This window comes from Canis lupus, chromosome 3 (assembly GCF_011100685.1).
Source record: "Canis lupus familiaris isolate Mischka breed German Shepherd chromosome 3, alternate assembly UU_Cfam_GSD_1.0, whole genome shotgun sequence".
Classification (NCBI taxonomy): domain Eukaryota; kingdom Metazoa; phylum Chordata; class Mammalia; order Carnivora; family Canidae; genus Canis; species Canis lupus.
Window position 1 is genome coordinate 27,255,947 of NC_049224.1, and position 18,695 is coordinate 27,274,641.

Here is an 18,695-nt window from a genome sequence, read left to right on the forward strand (position 1 = left end):
CCTTATAGTAGTAAGATGATACCATGAATCTAGATCTGAATATTAATGACTTGTTGAATCCGTGAGAACAGACTATTGACATTGAAGTAGACTCTAGGAGAAACATGTGGTAGGAAGAAGTTCTACAGTAAATTGCAGAGGAATTCAGCCAAAGAGCAGAGAAAAATTGAAGGGAGGCTCCTGTAGGGAAAGCAACATCCTCTACCAAAAGAGGAACATATTCGATGTAGGAGTTCATTATCTCTTGATTTCTCTTTGGCCATTTGCACAGTTGCTTAGAAAGAAGCACTTACCAAGGTTTGAAGCCTGCCCCCCTCCCACCCCCACCCACCCCCAGTTTAGTGGCTTCAGTCCTGGGAAGCTGGGCTGCTCCAGAAGTCATCATCTAGGTGTATAGAGGAGAAGAGGAGGCTCCTAAGTGGCTTTCAGGATTTCTGGGCCTACAAAAACAGTGGACATAGTTCCCACCTTCTCTAGTGCAGGCTCTCCTAAGGCAGCTTAGAAGGTCCTAGATAACACAGCTGTCGAAGTTGGTGGGACCAAGACATGGCCACTTGCCCTCCTGAAGAAGATTCTTGGGAATCTATTTACCTCCATGGCAGCCAGATGAGGACTTCCTACCCAAGGTTCATAGCAAAGCTTCTCCAGTACATAAGTCAGAAGAGAATATGTTGTTAAGGTGCAAGTGGGGAGTAGATGTAGGACAAGGTGAAATTTTTTTAAATTACTTTGTAAGTGAATGGAATAAGATCCTAAATCGATTCCAATTATCCCCTGAACTCAGTGCTAGAGAGAAATAACGGACCCAGTTAAATTAGAGAAGTCCAAGAGGCCTTGATCCATTAGTAGATACAGAATCCTATATGAAAATGAGTAAAATCACTACTGAGCACTCCAGCCACTCGACTGGACAGTGAAGTGAACATGGGCTGAACTACCAGGAATGTAGGATGTGCCATCGGTGTGTGTCCCACGGTGAGCAGCCCAGGGCAACGCAAACCTGGAGAAACAGTACAAGGCTCCGGTTCAGAGGCATCTGTCATCTCCTGGTCTCAGCCATCACTGTGGCCAGCAGAGAGTCCCAGGGCATGAGAAGACCAACCCAAAGCAGGCTGTGAGTAGCCTCCCATCAAATACCTAAAGTCCTTTCCCCTTTCCCCAGTTTTGGAAAGATAGATGGTAAGGAGGCATTGGAAACCCTAAGCTTGCTCAAGAGCTGTCCAAAAGGAGTGTGGAAATGCAGTCTCTGAAATCCTAGGCCAAAAGGCACTATGACCTCCAACTCCAGCTTCATCAGGCTCCGTGTTCCAGATGTAGCAGAAATTAAAGCTTGGGGTTCCAAAGAAAGGAATGGAAACAATCACCTGTCTTGCAACTGGGACAAGATCCTCACTTATATTTATGTTTTGGGTAAGGAGGAGAGGAAGGTCAGCTACAGAAGGGAGGGAGGAAGCTGATGGTAAGGGGGTGGGGATGCGATAACAGTCTCACTCGGGAGCAAAGGGAATTTGGCTCTATAATTAGCTCTACTGCCTTGAGTAAAACCAGTCGACACATTCCGACACAGCGTGGGCCTGTGCTTCCCCAGCGTAATGGTGCTGCACCACGTCTGACACTGCCACCCTCTGTTCATCTCCTCCAATTCTGCAGGAACACTGTCGCACCAGGGTGGCTGGACACTCCCAACTTGTAAGGACACTCAGTCTCCCTGACCAGGACTAGGTGCCTCTAAGCAATCATATTTTCTGATGCTTTTTGATGTCACATCCTGAAGGAAGCTTTCCCTAAGTTCACCTTACTCTTCCTCTCACCCTCCAGCCACACTGCCTCTGCTTAGTACTTTATAACTTCTTGCCCATGTGTCTCCATCCCATTAGACGCTGAGATTGCTGAGGGCAGAAGCTTTGTCTTGTTCTTGAAGTCCACGGGGTCTAGTTCAGGGCCATGCCCAAACTATGATTCATCGTATGTTTCTGGAAGGGAAAAGGAGAATGGAATGACCACCTGCCCAGATTTGCTGGGACTTGCCTGGTGTTAGCTTGAGAGAGGCCTCAGACTTGGGCAAGCTGAGATAGTTGGTCACCCTGCCAGAAAGGAAAGAGGAAGATAAGGAGAAAGAAAGGCAAGAAAGAGACGGAGTCCTGTGTGCTCTACTTGTCTGCCTAAGGGGCGGCCTGCCTTGCTGCTGAGGTAGTGGCAGCTGAGTAACAGGTTAGCTACTAGGGACTGTGGGGACATTCAGTGAACTCATCCCAATACAGAAGCAAAGAGATGAGGGGTCAGACTTGATCCGGTCATAACTGAATCCTGAAAATAGAATTATTATATTCACTCAGGGAGCATCTGTTGAGCACCTACACTTTGTAAGATTCTGTGCCAAATACTGAGAGTACAGAAGTGAAAATAGGCCCTACCTACCAGGAGTCCAGGGAAAGCAGGGGATAAACTGAGGAAACGTCCCTCAGTCTTCCTGTTTCTCACGCAGGTACAGCTCTGAACACACAGTTGATGCACATAAACAGAAGGAGCAGTTTGTCTGCCAGGTTGGTCTACACGCTGTTGGGTACCTCGGGGATCCTAGAGGACACAACCTCTATCATAGGACGTCACCACATCCTCTTTTGCCTGTAAAACCGATAGTGCAGGAGGGCTGTTGGTTGGTTGGTTTGTAAGCAACATGCGGGCCTTCTCAGAGGCGTGCTGAAGGGAGCACCAGGCCCACGGCTTAAATTAGACTTGAATCATGACCAGGCAGGCATGAGGCTGGCAGGGCTTGCTGGGGGCTAGGCACGCACCGAGGGGATGTCCTGGGCAGACGGGGGGCCGGGTTTCCGCTGAGCTCAGGGCAGGCTTGAGCTCTCCCCCAGCTACCAGCCCCGCCGGCTCCTTCCGTGGCCCTCCAGTGCCAGCAGCCCAGGGACCAGGGGCCGGGCTGCTGCTTCCTAGGCCAGAGCGGTGGCACGTCCAGAGCTGTGCAACTGGATGCCAGGACGGTGCCCTGCCTTTTTTTTGCCTTACTCCCTATTTTCCATTCCCAACAACTGGTTGTGGCCCAACAAATACTGTTTTGGTGAGTTTTATCATGGCCCACAGAAGAGAGACACAACAAATGTTGAGTGGCGTTGACTGTCTAGTCTTGGTTGGTCTCCAACCTGCCCTCAGATTCAGCTTCCATGGATCTGCCACTGTGTTTATTTGGCTCTTGCTAACTGCTGACTGATTCTCTTCCCTAAACTCCTACCCCACTCCTACCCCCTATGGCACATTTAGAGAATGGTTTCGTTAATAGAAAGAGAACTATCATTCTCCTGAGTTGTTTCAGAACTCAGAAACCTTATAGGAGGCACTCTGTTTTACAGATCAGAGGGAAACAGACAAGGAATAGGCCTCAGAATTAAGATTAAGTCACCACGACTGTCAATGGTTTCTCTCGCCCCTCTCTTATCTGTTTATAGAATTTCTTCTCCCTTTTTCACCTCTCTTTCCCTCCCTTGTTTCTGGCCATGAGCTGGGGGGTATAACAGGGAACAAGCAGGACTTGTTTTTGCTTTTGTTTTACCTTCTGAGACTGCACAGGTAGTTGGAGTTTATTACTATCATAAGGCAAAGATTGAGAGTTCAGCTCCTTTACAAGCAAGGTCATAGATGAAGGCCTCCCCTCATCACCTGCCCACTGGGTCCTCTGTTTACAAAGTACTTAGACACGGTATGCTTAGCAAAGAGGGAAATGATGGGGGGGGGGGCAGACAGGAAAGCAGGAATGATCAGAAAGGCTTCACAGAGGAGGTGATACTCAAGTTGAGATTTGAAGAATAAATAGAAGTGTCCTATGTAGTTTTTTTTCAATTCATTTAATTTCAACAATCTGTCAAAAAATGCTAATAAACAAATATTGAATTACATTTTGTTGGGTTTTTCAAACCCTCCAACTGCAGACTATAAAAACATCTTGTGCGTCTCTCACTCTGACCACCCTGTTACTTTTCCATATATCACAGGCCACGCATAGATACAAAGCCAGGGGCCAAAGCCGGTCTGGTCTACTTGGAGCCAGTAGACAGGAGGGCGATGAGGCCTTATGAAGCACTTATGGACAAAATATAGTTCACTGTTGGGTTGAAGTTCTTCAATATAAAGAAGGAGGCAACAATGACCAAGACCAGGAATAGGGTGTTGTTCTAGAAGATGGAAAATGTTGCAGCGTCATAATCAGCAACTTCATTCTTCTTCCACAAAATTCTTTCATCTTTTTCCTTTCGAGACATCTTTCTGTTATCAGCTTCAGAGAGTTTTTGAGTCACTTCTTTGGAAACAGCATCCTCCCTCTTCTGTGCTACTTTGGGGCAAGATCCTATGTAGTTAAGATTTTAGAAAAATTCTCAAGAATTCATGATTAAGATAAACTAAAAACATGAAAAAGCAAGTTTATACCAGAGATTTAGTGTTCAGGTTAAGCAGAGGGGTTCTGCATACATTCTGTCCAGGATGGGACCCTTCCCTCCACAGATGCTCCCCCTCGCATGGGGTATGCCCATCGTGACTGCTGCCCTGGAGCTGCCCTAAGATCCCAGGGGCCCCATTAGTGGCCTTAAGGAAGCGAACTAACATCATGTAAAAAGATTTTCTGGGGATCCGTGGGTGGTTCAGTGGTTTGGCGCCACCTTCGGTCCAGGGCGTGATCCTGGAGTCCGGAGATCGAGTCCCACGTCGGGCTCCCTGCATAGAGCCTGCTTCTCCCTCTGCCTGTGTCTCTGTCTCTCTCTCTCTCTCTCATGAAAAAATAAATAAAAATAAAAATAAATTTTCTGAGCTAAAGGTTAAGACAAAGGATTTGAGGTCCATTCACAGTTAACTAGAAACTTCCACTAACTGAGATGCCCATTCCCCAAGCCGGCTGGCTCATTGGGGTTTTGCTGCATCTGGCTCTTTGTTTTGCTCTTTTCCTTCTGTTTGCTGAGCCCCTTCCTTTTACTCCGGATTCTGCGATCCTGTCTCTGCAGCTGCATTTTCTTCTCGTGCTCCCCTCTCTCCGCCCTCTCAGTTGTCAGTGCTTGACTCAGCCCGAGCTGTGTGGGAACGGGTGGGGAATGAATCCGTGAGGCCCGGCTCTGAAGGACTCGTGTCTAGCTCCTCTTCCCTTGCCTGGATACACCTAGGTCCTCCCCGGCTGACCACTCTCACTGAAGCTGTGTTTGAGGGTGAGGCCATAACCCCATTACTCCAGACTGAGTGTCAAAAGCAATGCACATGGGGTGACGGTCAGAGAGATTTAAGGCCCTGAAGGAGGAGACTGGAACTTGGACAAGACACAGCTGGCTGGTGGTGTGAGCTGAAAGATTCAGCCTGGGGTGAGGAAGAAGGGGAGGGGGGGCCTTTAAATAGCAGGTGGCTTCACTGTTTCTATAAATGAAAATGGTATATTTTCACTGAACACTGATTATGCAAATGGTCTTTTCTTAGACAGCGGCGTCCACCCATGGGGCCGCCCTCGAGGCTCTAGCTGGGCCTCGGCCTGCGGGTCATAGACCTGGTTGACTGCGCCTCGCCACACAGCGCCAGGAGCGCTTGCTATTTCTTTCTGCTCAGGGACTGTGCACAGGCCAGGAAGGAGGGACCCGTGGAGATGGAAGGACAGTCACAGGCCAGGAAGGAGGGACCCGTGGAGATGGAAGGACAGTCACAGGCCAGGAAGGAGGGACCCGTGGAGATGGAAGGACAGTCACAGGCCAGGAAGGAGGGACCCGTGGAGATGGAAGGACAGTCACAGGCCAGGAAGGAGGGACCCGTGGAGATGGAAGGACAGTCACAGGCCAGGAAGGAGGGACCCGTGGAGAGGGAAGGACAGTCACAGGCCAGGAAGGAGGGACCCGTGGAGAGGGAAGGACAGTCACAGGCCAAGAAGGAGGGACCTGTGGAGATGAAAGGACAGTCACAGGCCAGGGCTTTATTTCGTGCACCACCAGATTTAATCATCCTTGCCATTTGTGTATTTATCTGAGAGTCATTCATTTTTCTCTTGAGGAGCTTGAAAAAGAGACACATGCGTTCTGCCTCAGGGGATGAGGGAGGGTAGGGAGGAGTGTGCTGGGATGAGGCAAGCCTTTGAAAGATATCAGCAAGTCTTCTCTTTATAAGACAGAGCTGAATGGAATTGGTCTTTCTTCTCTTTAATTAACTCAAAAATCCCTTCTGGAATGGCAGAGTCAAGTGGTGGGAGACGGAGGAGCATTTAACTTCTAAGTAAATCACCTGCCTTCCAGCCTCCTCGCTCTTAAGAAGCCTAACCAAGCGTTTCACGGCAGGTTAGATGGTCCACTCCACTTGCCAACATCCCCAGGGAACCATGGCAGCCAGAGTGCCTGAGACACCACCGTCAAGGGTGAATCAAAACCTCACTGGCAATAGCCAAACTGTGGAAGGAGCCTCGGTGTCCATCAAAAGATGAATGGATAAAGAAGATGTGGTCTATGTATACAGTGGAATTTGACTCAGCCATCAGAAATGACAAATACCCACCATTTGCTTCGATGTGGATGGACCTGGAGGGTATGATGCTGAGTGAAATCAGCCAATCAGAAAAGGACAAATGTTATATGGTCCCATTCGTTTGGGGAATATAAAAATTAGTGAAAGGGAATAAAGGGAAAGGAGAGAAAATGAGTGAAAATTTCAGTGAGGGTGACAAAACATGAGAGACACCTACTCTGGGAAATGAACAAGGAGTAGTGGAAGGGGAGGTGAGCAGGGGGTTGGGGTCACTGGGTGATGGGCACTGAGGGGGGCACTGGACGGGATGAGCACTGGGTGTTATGCTATATGTTGGCAAATTGAACTCCAAAAAGAAAAATAATTTAAAATTAAAAAAATAATAATAATTTAAAATTTAAATAAAAATTTAAAATAAAAAATTTTTAAATAAAATAATAAAATTTAAATTTAAAAAAATAAAAAAAATAAAGAATTAAAAAAAAAAAAAACACTTCACTGGCTCCATCTCCACGCTAAGCCAGGGGATCCACTATCACTTCCCAAGAAAGGATGAATAATAATAGCTAATATTTATTGAGCACATACTCCTTGCCAGGCAGGGTGCTAAATGTTCTGTATCCATTAACTCATTCGATTCCAGCAACTCCACGAAATAAGTGCTGTTCTCAGAGCCACCAAGAAGACAACCCGGACTTTGCTCACAGAGGCATGGCGGGGAAGGGGCACAGCCGGGATTCAAACCCAGGCTGCTCAGAAGCCTACTGCTCCGACCACCACCCTGTGCCATCTCCCGGCACACTGCGTGTGAAAGGTTCGGAACACACCACCCGAGGATCCCGCTCTACCATATTGACTCTTGAAGTAAAGGCATTTGAACAATAACAAATACAAGAAACAAGTCTAACTTTCTTTCTTTTCTGTAGAAGCAGATGAGATTCTTTTTTTTTTTAAGATTTTATTTATTTATTCATCAGAGATACACACACACACACAGAGGCAGAGACACAGGCAGAGGGAGAAGTAGGCTCCAGGCAGGGAGCCCAATGCAGGACTCGATCCCGGATCCCAGGATCACGCCCTGGGCCAAAGGTGGGTGCTAAACCGCTGAGCCACCCAGGGATCCCAGCAGATGAGATTCTCATAGGAAAGCTGTCTCCCCTGTGCTGGAAGCAAAGGAACATTCTTCTCATCACAGATAAGCTGGGATGGAGAGACTCCTACACAGACAGACCTTGTTAAAATAATTCTTATCTTCCTCTAGTCTCCCTATGCAGTTTCCACAACTGCCTCTCTTGGTTCAAACCGAATATAAAAGCCAGTAGGTTTTGCCATTTCTTTGGCTCTCTATTCCTTGTGAAGGCTCTCGGGTCGCATAAAACTTGCATTAAATAAATGTGCATATTTTTTTCCTGTTGGTCTGTGTCAGTTTCTCAGGCCCCGCCAAAAAGAACCCTTAAGAAGGTAAAGGTAAAAGTCTGTCTCTCCACAACTGCTCTCTTCCAAATTTACCCACCCAAATTTTATCTCCCCATCTGTCTTTTCAGACTTTCCTACAGACATGTGGCACTGCAGTGCTGCCTCTCGCTGCAAATGTCAGATTTGCTTGGTCAGATTTGCTCAGCACAGGACTTTCTGCTAAGATACATCAGGGATATTATTACTTTGAGAAAAATGCAAGTGGAAGTTGTCTGTGATCCATCTGCTAGGCAATGAGATACTCAAAGGCTACCTGGTACAATGGCCTTCTTTAGAAACCGGGGTGGTGGGATGGTGGACAAAGAGGCCATAAAAGGAGTCAAGACCCATCTAATCCAAGCCCCTCCAAGACAGAGCATGTGTCAAGAAAGCATGTCATTCAAGAAGTAGGCTATAGAATATAGCCTTCTCTCAAACGTAAGTTTTATAAAACCATTTCAGCCAAGTGAGGAAAATTGATTTCTCAACATGAAAAGGTAGTTTTGACAGCAACCCTGGAAAAAACACTGGGCCTTGGATGCTCAGTCAAATAAATCAACCTGGAGGCTCAGCTGGATTTCCCAAGCAAAGAGTTTGCAGCTTCAAAACCTTCCTTCCCACCCCTCCCTCCCAGGGACAGTAGGCGGACAGACACCCAAGGGTTCTGGGAGCAGGGCTTGCAGGCACCTCGCCATGTGTCCATTCCCCACTGGGAGCAGAGGCAGCCATGCACTTCCCAGATGGTGGGTTTTGGAAGACAGGGCCTGGCTGCCCCCCAAGCCCTTTCCTGATCACCTGGCTTTGGCTGGGGGACTGGGGTGGAGGCCACTGCTCTGAGAAATGCATTTGCCCTTTGGTTGCAAAACATCTCCAAGTGATTGATGAACCAGTCCCAGCGAAGAAGAAATGTCACCGGCACCTGAAATACAGCCTCCTCTAGAAAATATTTCACCCTTTCAGGAAGCCCCATGCCACATGGACATTAATTACAACAGGAATAAGAGAGGATCAGATTCAGTTGTAGTCATAGACACTCGAGGCTGGCTAACAAAGGAGTCATGGTTCCATGTAACAAGATGAGAAATTTACTCACCATAAACCATGACCTTTGTTTTCCCCTTTGGCTAAATGTCCTTAGTACCCAATCCAGCCCTCAGCAGGGGCCATAACTCTTTCTCAGCAGATGGTGTCCGCCAGCCTTAGGAAGTCTGGAAAGGTCACAGACCGGGTTGGCCCAGTGCACACTGCTGGCTGGGTGCAGAGCCAAGTTCAGAGCCAGCCTCTTGGGGAAGCTACTAGCCTCGTTCAAGCCAGATCCAACTCTGTGCCCTTATCTTGTGACCTTGTCACCTCTCTAGGCCTTTGCTTCTTCTTGTATAAAAGGGAGGGATCAGTCCAGCTATGTGTTTTCACACCTTTGTTAGCAGTGGAATCCATTTTATAATCTACATACTAGAAGGTGCCCAATAAGACCTAAGTCAAATGCAAGTGGAGCTTCTTCAAGGTTAGTATAGCGTGATGGGCAGGAGTTTCACTATTCAAATTCCAGCTCAGCCACTTACTAGTTGTGTGACCTTGGACAAGCAACTTATTTGCCCAGCCATAGCGGTTTCCTCTTTACAGTAGGTCACCAATGCCTACTTCCTAGAGTGACAGTAAGGTTAGTGAGAGAACACACACACAGGTCTTAGGGCAGGAGGGTTTTGCTCCTATTATTCACTATTATCAGACTGTAGAGGGGTGGGAGGCCTCAAGTTTTACAAATTCAGTCCTTCCCCGTCATTCTCACGGCATCCTTCTTGTAGCACTAAAGAAGCCTTGAGAGATGCCCAGGCTCTGTGGGGTCTGGCCTGAGAACCAGGCCAGATAGGTGAGGGCTCCCCCAACTTCCTGATATCGGTCACCTGAGGTGCTTACCAGATACCTAGGCAACCAAGACTCAGGACGCAGGGTTCAGGTCTGGGGCTCTGTGCTCAGCAAGTACCCAAAGCACTACTCACCTGCAGGCTCTCTGGGGGCGACTCTGTAAGAGACTCCCGAAAGTCCTGTCAGCCCGATTGAGCCAGAATCCCAACTCTTTCATGCCTCAAGCAGAGCTTTGTGGGCCTGAGGCTGCTGGGGACACTCCGGGCGCCTGCAGGAGGAGCCAGTAGGGGCTCACCCCTCCCCGGGCCCCTGCACCCTGCAGCCCGGCCTCGTCCTCCACCCGGGGGCTCTTGCCTGCCCTCTCAGCCTCAGCTGACTTTCTCAGCCCTCACGTGGGCCCTGCAGAGCTCAGGTCTCAGGTCCCTGGCCGGCCCTGCTCTGCTGCTGCCAGCGTCCTGGTGGGACAAGGTCACGAGTGGGGTCAGTATGCGTTCAAGTGACAAATCTACGGAGATGCTCTTTTCTGCCCAATCTGTCCTCTCCCCATGGGTCAATTTGGCTGCACTTTTATTTTGAAATAAAAGGACCTAGAAACAAATGAGCAAACACCTTATCATTGAGAACCATCTGCAGAAATTCCCACGGAGCAGCTCCAAGGTCAAAGCTCATCTGTTCTTCACACAGAGCAGCCGGCAGGCAAGCGGGACGGGAGATCATGGGATCAGAAGAAATTGAGGTAGAAGTGAGCACTTCTTTTCCATCAAATGCAAAAGTCAAAGATTCTCTCTGCAAGCCCAAGTCTTAAAACTAAGCACATTTGTGTATTTTGCAGAGACAACAATGACGGTGCTGAGTTGGCTGCGGCGGTCAGAAAAAATCAACAGCAGCCCTGGGACTCATGCTTGGCTCTTTCCTTCTCTTCGATCCCAGATTTTCATTTTTCAAAAAGCGCCATCTGTTCTTTTGGTGACTTTCATGGGGAAAAAGAATAATTTTAATTCTTGCAATGGTGTATTTTCTCTCCTTCCTTCCCCCAGCCTGAACCCCCCTCTCTGTGGAGGTAGAGGGGAGGGAGGGGGTCAGAGCTGAGTTTCTGCCAATACTGCGTGGGCCTAACTCCCACCACGAGATGATGAGCCCTGTGATGCCAGGCTACTGAGCAGTGTGACGAGTAGGATACCCGCTGGGGTTGGCTTTAGGGCGCCTGCTGCCCTGCCTGTCATGGTGGAGATGTCCTATATCTGCACTGCCCAGTGGAGGAGCCACTGGCCACATGCTTAGTGAGTCATCGAAATGTGGCCGGTGCAGCTAAGGAACTGAATTTTTAAGTATATCTATTTAAATTAATTTAAACCTAAGTCTAAAGCTAAATAATTCAATATATGACCCAGTTTAGGGGATTAATTGTGTGTGGGTTGGGGGACGGTGCCAGGGAGGTGGGCAGTGCTAGCATCCTACGGCAGCAAGCTTTGACCCCCTCCTTCCTCTCTTGGTCTCCTCTTGGTCCGTGGTCCTCCCACATTCCACCAACAACTGCCCAAATGGCTCATGAAGCAGTTTCCTTCAACATATGGCCCTTTAGCTTTTTTTTTTTTAATTATTGTAGCTTCAAGCTACTGTTGTCATTATGTGGGCTATCCTGGTCTAACTATACTCTTTAAGATTTCTAGCATTAAAAAATTAAAATTAAAATAAAAAATTTTCAAAGCACTCCATCAAAAAAAATGTGAGGCCAACTTCCAGCCCAGATAGAGAAGGTGACACCGTCCTTTGGAAACGTCTGCTGTGGCTACAGGCACAGGAGAAGTGGTGGTTCTGCTTCTTGGGTTTGCCAGTCTCACAATTAGTCCCTGTTGTGGCCTTGCTTCACAAACCAGTGAGCCGATTAACTTGCACATATCCAGTATATTCCATATGGGCAGTATAGGGGCTATATGGTTTGATTTATTTTATGAGGGAAGCCTCTTATTTTCTTCTCTTTTCCCCTAGTGCTTGCCTACCTACCTGTTCAACCCACCATCATACACCCAACCTCAAGATCTGCGACATTTTAAGGTCTCTTGGCAAAACACTAGTAAAATATATAAATAATTCATATAAAGTTAATCTGTTATTTTAAAAGACTAAACTAGGCCAGCCAGATTGAATTAGGGAAAGAAAACCGACCTTTCCTACAAGTCTGCCATTCTGGTCTTAAAGAAAACAAAGCAATGGACTCCTGGTGGTCTCCGACTCAGTGTCATTATAGGGCTTTTAAAAAGAGCTCAGCGTTCAATGATGGCCTCGGACACTCAGGCCGACAGGAAAGGGGCAGGTCACATTTTACAGATGAAGAAATGAAGGTCCAGGGCACATGCCTTGCCGATGGTCCTGGGTTACTTCGGTGCTTAGAGCATGTGGAGAATTCAGGAGCCCGTCTGGTTGAGGGGTGGGAGGGCCTTCTCGGAGTTGACCTGCACCAGGGGCCTTTTTACGGAGAAGACAGAGGAGAGCCCACATCCGTCTCAGAGAACATGCTGTGTCTGTCACATTTTAGCCCCGGAGTCCACTTTCTCTCTACATCCGTTGGGGCCCTCTGGAGAGGGCATATAGACCACCGATGTGGGACCCAGTGGTAATGGCGCCGAGGCACAGTCCCCAGGGGATCCACAGGCAGGCAGCAAAGAAGGGCCCGGGGGAGAACTAAGGCCTCTAGTGGGCCTCTAGTGGGAGCCACCACAGTTGCTCCCCCAAATACGGAGGACCAGGAGGTGCATTTATTCAGTTAGAATTGGGCTACGATGTTTCATGGGACTTGTCTCTTGCTGATGGGCCAGTGAGGCTGAGGGGAACCAGACCACACGGTAACAAGCAGACGCATGAAGCTCACCTGTAGATGTGGTGCGGGTCCCCACGCCTGGTGCAGGGCAGGCTCAGCTGGGGAAGCGTGGGAAGGCCGCACTCCGCCGCAGCCCACTGACGGGAATGACGTGTTTTTCAAGAGAAGACCACATCTAGGGTGTCTTACTAATGGACCCAGAAAGACCCTGGAAGAGCAAGCGTGCCCCCAATACATTCTTTTTGGCTACCAGACTGATGAGAAGACGGTCATGGCAATGAAACCACCCGGCCTGGGCCCCGTGCCCTTCCGGTGGGCAGTGAGGCCTGGAAGGCTGTCCCCGTCCTGCCAGGGAGGCTGACAGGCCTCCCAGCTCAGGATACTCGACAAATACTTGTTAGCTGATTACCTAATTTTAAACTCTCACGCAGTTACATTTTTCAAGGAAATTTGGCAAAGGAAACCAAGTAACTATTTTTGGCTTCTCTTTAGGTTACACTTTATTCCACACAATTTTGAGCCAATACAGTACGAATATATAATTACATATGGGGTAGTTTTAGCAACTCCGCAGAAGATAAACTTCCTGCCACTGGTATTTATGTTCTGATGCAAAAGACATCGAAAGGAGGTATTAGTGAACGATTTACAGTTCTAGACGTTTTACCCTCAATCTATATTTGATTTTCTCTTTACCTCTTTTCATGTGTTCTCCTTTTCCTGTGAAAAGCACGGCGGGGGGAGGTGTGAGTGGCACAGCAGGATCTAGGGGTGTTTCTTCTGCCCCAGGGCTGCAGTGGCTCTGGAAAATCCTTTCCTCGGGGCCCCTCATACAGCTACAGTGAATTAAGGAGCATGGAAGAAATGCCATAAGGGTCAGAGCGAGCCAGGAGTCTGTAGGGGCGATGCCTAGGACAAGGGGTAAGGGGAGCTCTGGACCTTCAGACACCTGGCTCTTCACCCCCCAAGAATAAATGGCAGCCCTTGAGGTGGGAGCCAGTGCCCAGGAGAAGCAGGTGCAGCCCCCGGAACCTGTGTCCATAGAAATTTATTGTCTGCTCTGTTTCCTCTCCATCTCCTTTGTCTTACACCTGACTCCAAACATAAAAACTTTGCATTTTCATGTTATCCTACACATTCTTCCCTTTAATTTGATAGTTTACAAATACTATGTCATTGTTAGCTTCATTTACTAACAGGTTTTTAGCTCTTGGGTTTTATTTCGATCATGTATAACTTCGTCTTTTATGGTTTTAATCTCTCACTGGAGTTCAGCCATTTCTCTGATTTTAAATCTCATCTAGCTGTAGCTTCTCTTAAAAAAAAAAAACAAAAAAAAAACCTCTTAATATTCTTTTACTGGAATTGTAATTTTTCTCCCTACTTCTCAGACACAAAATTTCTTGAATTTTATTTTAAATTGTATTTTTAAACCTAGTTTACTTTAGTTATTTTTTTCCTCTTTTATTTTTATTGAAATTTCGAACAAAGTTGCTCATTTTAAACTTACTTTGAAATGCCTTTCATGTTTAAGATGGCTGGTTTTTAAGCCCATCTTAATCTTCTCAACCTTTTTTACTATTGAAATGAAATCTTCTTTATTACCTTTCTGTTCTTCTTCTGTATTTTTTATTTTCCATGATTTGTTTTTCAAATGGTCAGCAGAAGGTGTAGCCCCAGGAGTATTCATAGTGGAGAGCACCTCCCACCCCCCACCCCCGCCTCAACACGCTCCCCATGGACAGGTTGGATGGAGGTCCCCTTCCCTCCTGCTGACCCTATGGGCTCCTCCCTATTCTCTTGATGAGACACAACCCAGTTGAAAGGTCATTTGGAAAGACCCTCTCCTCTATGGACTGGACAGATGCAAGAGTTAATCCCCATCCTGCCTCCAGGCAGTAAATCTCTTTGCACAGGTGGAACCTCAGGCAAAATGACTGTGTGGGGCTGCATCTCTGCCCTCTCATGCTCCAAGGATCTTTGAGACCTAGCTGAGAGCTGTGCATTGAAGCTTCTCCAAGCTTCCCCTTTCTTTTCTGCTCTGCCAGGGGAACAGGATGCCACTCTGAGATCAGACTGCCCAAGACTCCTGGATCAAACCTCAGAGCCCTACTGGCCTGATGAGAAGCCAACAGTACCCACTTTGCCTTCAAATCTCCTTCAAGTCCCTTTGGAACACCAGAGGGCACTGTCTTCCCCAAGATGGGTGTGTCCCACTATTACATAATCCAGCACTCCGCACTCCCACCTGTTTTGGGAAAGGGTATCTTTGTTACCAGTGAGCTCTACCCTAGTGCAGCTGACCTGGCTCAGAAATCCTAAGAGCCCGGTTAATTCTAGAAACTATTTAAACATAAACCGTTGTAGCTTAGAGGCACTTGGCACACCAGATCCTGGTGAGTCATCTTATCAGGAAAAGCCCAACCAAGTTCTGCCCTACAAGCTTCACCCAAAGCCCCCAGTTAGTTTTGAGTATGAAATAAGAGAATCTGCACCTCAGTGGAGTAACAGGCAAAGAATACAGTGTGATTGGGGCATATTTAGGCCCTAGAATTCTCTCCTTAACCTGGGTAGACATCATCTCGCTGAGGAATGTCCATAGAATCCACTTTGTTTTGGTACATTATTCTCCAGGGAACCAAGAACTTTTTCTTCCCAGTAAACATGCCATGTTTGCACTTGCCACAGTCCAATCTGCTTCTGTCTGTGGTTCTGAGGAGTGAGCACATGCTGTTCCTTTCCAGAAAACTCTCCTGCCTATACCCAAGGAGCAAGCAGATGGATTAGAGTGGGGTGGGGATCCATGGAACTGGTGCCATAAAAAGCTCTCGACAGAAATAAAACCTTGTCTTTCCTACAGCACTTAATACTGCCTTTCACACGGCAGATGCTGATTAAAATGTGTTGCATGGCATTGAACCCAGGCCAAAGCCTTCCCTTGCTGCCTCTGGGATGGCTACATGGAGATCAAGGTGAAGCGTGGCATCCCCACCAGTGACGCTTCCTGGCCTCCAGAGGAAGCTCAACGTTCTTTCAATCCTGAGCACTGGGGTAGAGAGAGACGAGAAGGAGGTACCGGGAGGAACCTCAACCAGCAGTCTCTAGGCATCAAGACAAATGCTCAGCCGGCCAGCTTCCTGGGCACCGCTTTGCCATCGTGCCACCTCGCCACTGGGAGTTGAGAGTGGGCAAAGGGGAAAGGAGCCATGGATGGTCCCAGCCTACTGGGGCTCTAGGCCATTTAGGGGCGCCTCTCTCCTCCATCAGTGAGCCTTACCAGTCAGGGCACTACATTGGGTTTGGCAGCAAAGGTCTGTAACAACGTTGAGCCTCGCCCTCTATACTTGTTCTCCCAGGAGAATGGACTGGACAAAGAGTGGCAGGAGAGGCGTAAAGGACAGATAATCCTCAAATTCAGAAGGTACCTTACCTTGTAATTCAGTTTGGGGCCTGTGTCGGGATGGGCACCCTCAGGTGCTCTTCGTGGTTCACTCCATTGAATTACTTTTTTTAGGAACAATATGGTCACATGACACTGACACTTTCAAAAAGTTAAAATCCTGGATTCAAAGGCCAGTTCTTAAAGGGGTGGAAATCATATGTGGAGCAAAGACTTAGGTACTAAGGAAGTACCTTGGTACTTAAGTACTTAAGTATCACCACATTATCTATGATACTAAAAATCAAAACAAACGGAGAAAGAGAACTTAAATGCCAAGAGCTAGAGATGAGTTAAATGCATTCTCCTTCACTTGGATGATGGACTATTTTGCAGTCCTTGTACATCAGGTTTTCACTACCTATTGATTTGAAAACATGTTCTAGAAGAATCCTTACTTTGTGAAACAATTGAAATTTACCACATTTCCTCATTTCTAAGATGCTGGCAACTGAGAGAGGCACCAGGGGCCTAACAAAAATCTTTTAGGAAAAAATAATATCACATTAAACACATATAAATTGTAAAATACATCCCAATTTGAATGAGAAACATTAAAGGGTGAGAACTATGTGCCTTAGAATAAAAACTATATATAGAGTATCTCTGGGATCGCTGATGATTTGCATGTTATTCTTTATGCATTTTTCTGTATTTTTTCAGTCTTTAATAGCAATCATAATTGAGTTGGGGGACCTGGACATGTGTCTGCTCTCTCCTGCCATGTGAAGGTGAGTGCCACTGTGGTTTCGCTCTGTCCCTGACTCCCTCTGCCCAGGGAGTCACCAGACTGGTGGGTTTAGAAGAGACACTAGACTTGCTAGCCCCTGACATTCCCCTTGCTACAGAGAGCCCACCATCTGGTCCAGAGCACAATTTCTTTTTTTTTTTTTAAAGATTTTTTATTTATTTATTCATAGAGACAGAGAGGGAGAGAGAGAGAGGCAGAGACACAGGCAGAGGGAGAAGCAGGCATCATACAGAGAGCCTGACGTTGGACTCGATCCAGGGGCTCCAGGATCACGCCCTGGGCTACAGGCGGTGCTAAACCGCTGAGCCACCGGGGCTGCCCCAGGAGCACAATTTCTAGATTGCCTCAACTCGTGGGCAGAAGATGGGAGGGCTGTCACTTGGGGGGTTCGGTTCGGTTCTAGGATTCAGCATTAGGAAATGCTGTAGTCTGCAGATGCAAGTCCCATCCTCCAATATCAACAGTATCCATGATATTTACCAAATGCCTACTTTTTGGGCTTCACTTCTCAGTTCAAAACCCAGGCATGGAAGAGAGGTGCCATATTGGATCCTCCCAAAACAAACCTCCAACAAATAGGCTGAATTTTATAGTAAAAATAGTTGCACAAAGAAGAAATCTAGCCCAGCAGGACCCCACCCCCTGGGAATGACGCTCCCCTTGCAGGGAGCTCTGTGTGGGCTCTGGGGAGGGGAGAGGGGCTAGGGCACTCAGGACAGGATTTTCTGAGGACGATAGAACAGGTGAGAAGCCTAGGTCAGGTCTGCCCTCTGCTCTCCTCTTCTGTAGCAGCATCTCAGTTACAAGATGCCCCTGAGAGAAGAATCTGCTTTTCCTCCCCTGGCAGCATCTCTTGGTTGCTAAGCAGATCCCTTGGGTAACTATGTGGGCATAAAACCTTTGCAGAACTGCCAGGAATCTGCTTCACCCAATTGTCAAAGTGAAAAATGAAATCATTCCTCTCACCTGTCACTACTTTGCACAAAGCTTCCATTATTGAATGGTGATGGCCCAGAATGTGATTCTCACCTACTTGCCGGAATATAAATGAGTTTTGCATATTTTACCCCCAGGAGAGTGGGAGGGGAGAGAGTGTGGGGATCTCTCCAGCTGATACTCTTGTGAGTCAGTGATCAGGGAGTAGCAGGTAGGACACACCAGCCATGTCTTCTGCCCTTGGAAAAATGGTGCTATAAGCAGGTGAAGACCTACCTGATTTAGAGGAGGCTCTCCTTGGGCCCAGAGATGTCCAGGAACCCCTCTGATGCGAGACCTACTGAATCAGAATCAGAAACAGGATTTCAAGGGGTGAGGCCAAGACATTTCTGCCTTTTAAAGAAAGTCCTTGGATGATTCTTATGTGCACTCTGTGCTTTGAAGTCTGAAAACCGCTGATTTCTCTTGCTTATACAAATGAGTGCAATAAAATGTTATAGGCGTTAGGATAAATGTACTCCCAGGACGGAATGAGCCACTATTAGATGGATGGTCACTTGTAACTGAGAGTGCAAGGAAAGTGTTGCTTTGACTCTTGAGGGATGAGTAGACAGATAGTAGGTAGAGGAGGAAGGGGAGAAGGACATCCTGGGCAGACGAGAACTGCAAAGATACAGCATCTGAAGCTGGTCTGATGAGTAACACAGGATCACTAAAGCTTGAGTGTACAGCGTTAGGAGGGGAACCATAAATGAGGGGGAGAAGCCAGGGAGGACCTAGAGGTTAAGGAGTTTAGAATCTAACCTGTGGTCATTGAGTTGCTACCAAGAGTATTTATCAAGAAAGTGGTATGATTGGATTTGCATTTTAGGAAAGTCACTCTGAGGGCTGGTGCAGAAGATGGTTTGGAAAAGGGCAAGAGAGGAGACTAGAAGCCCCCT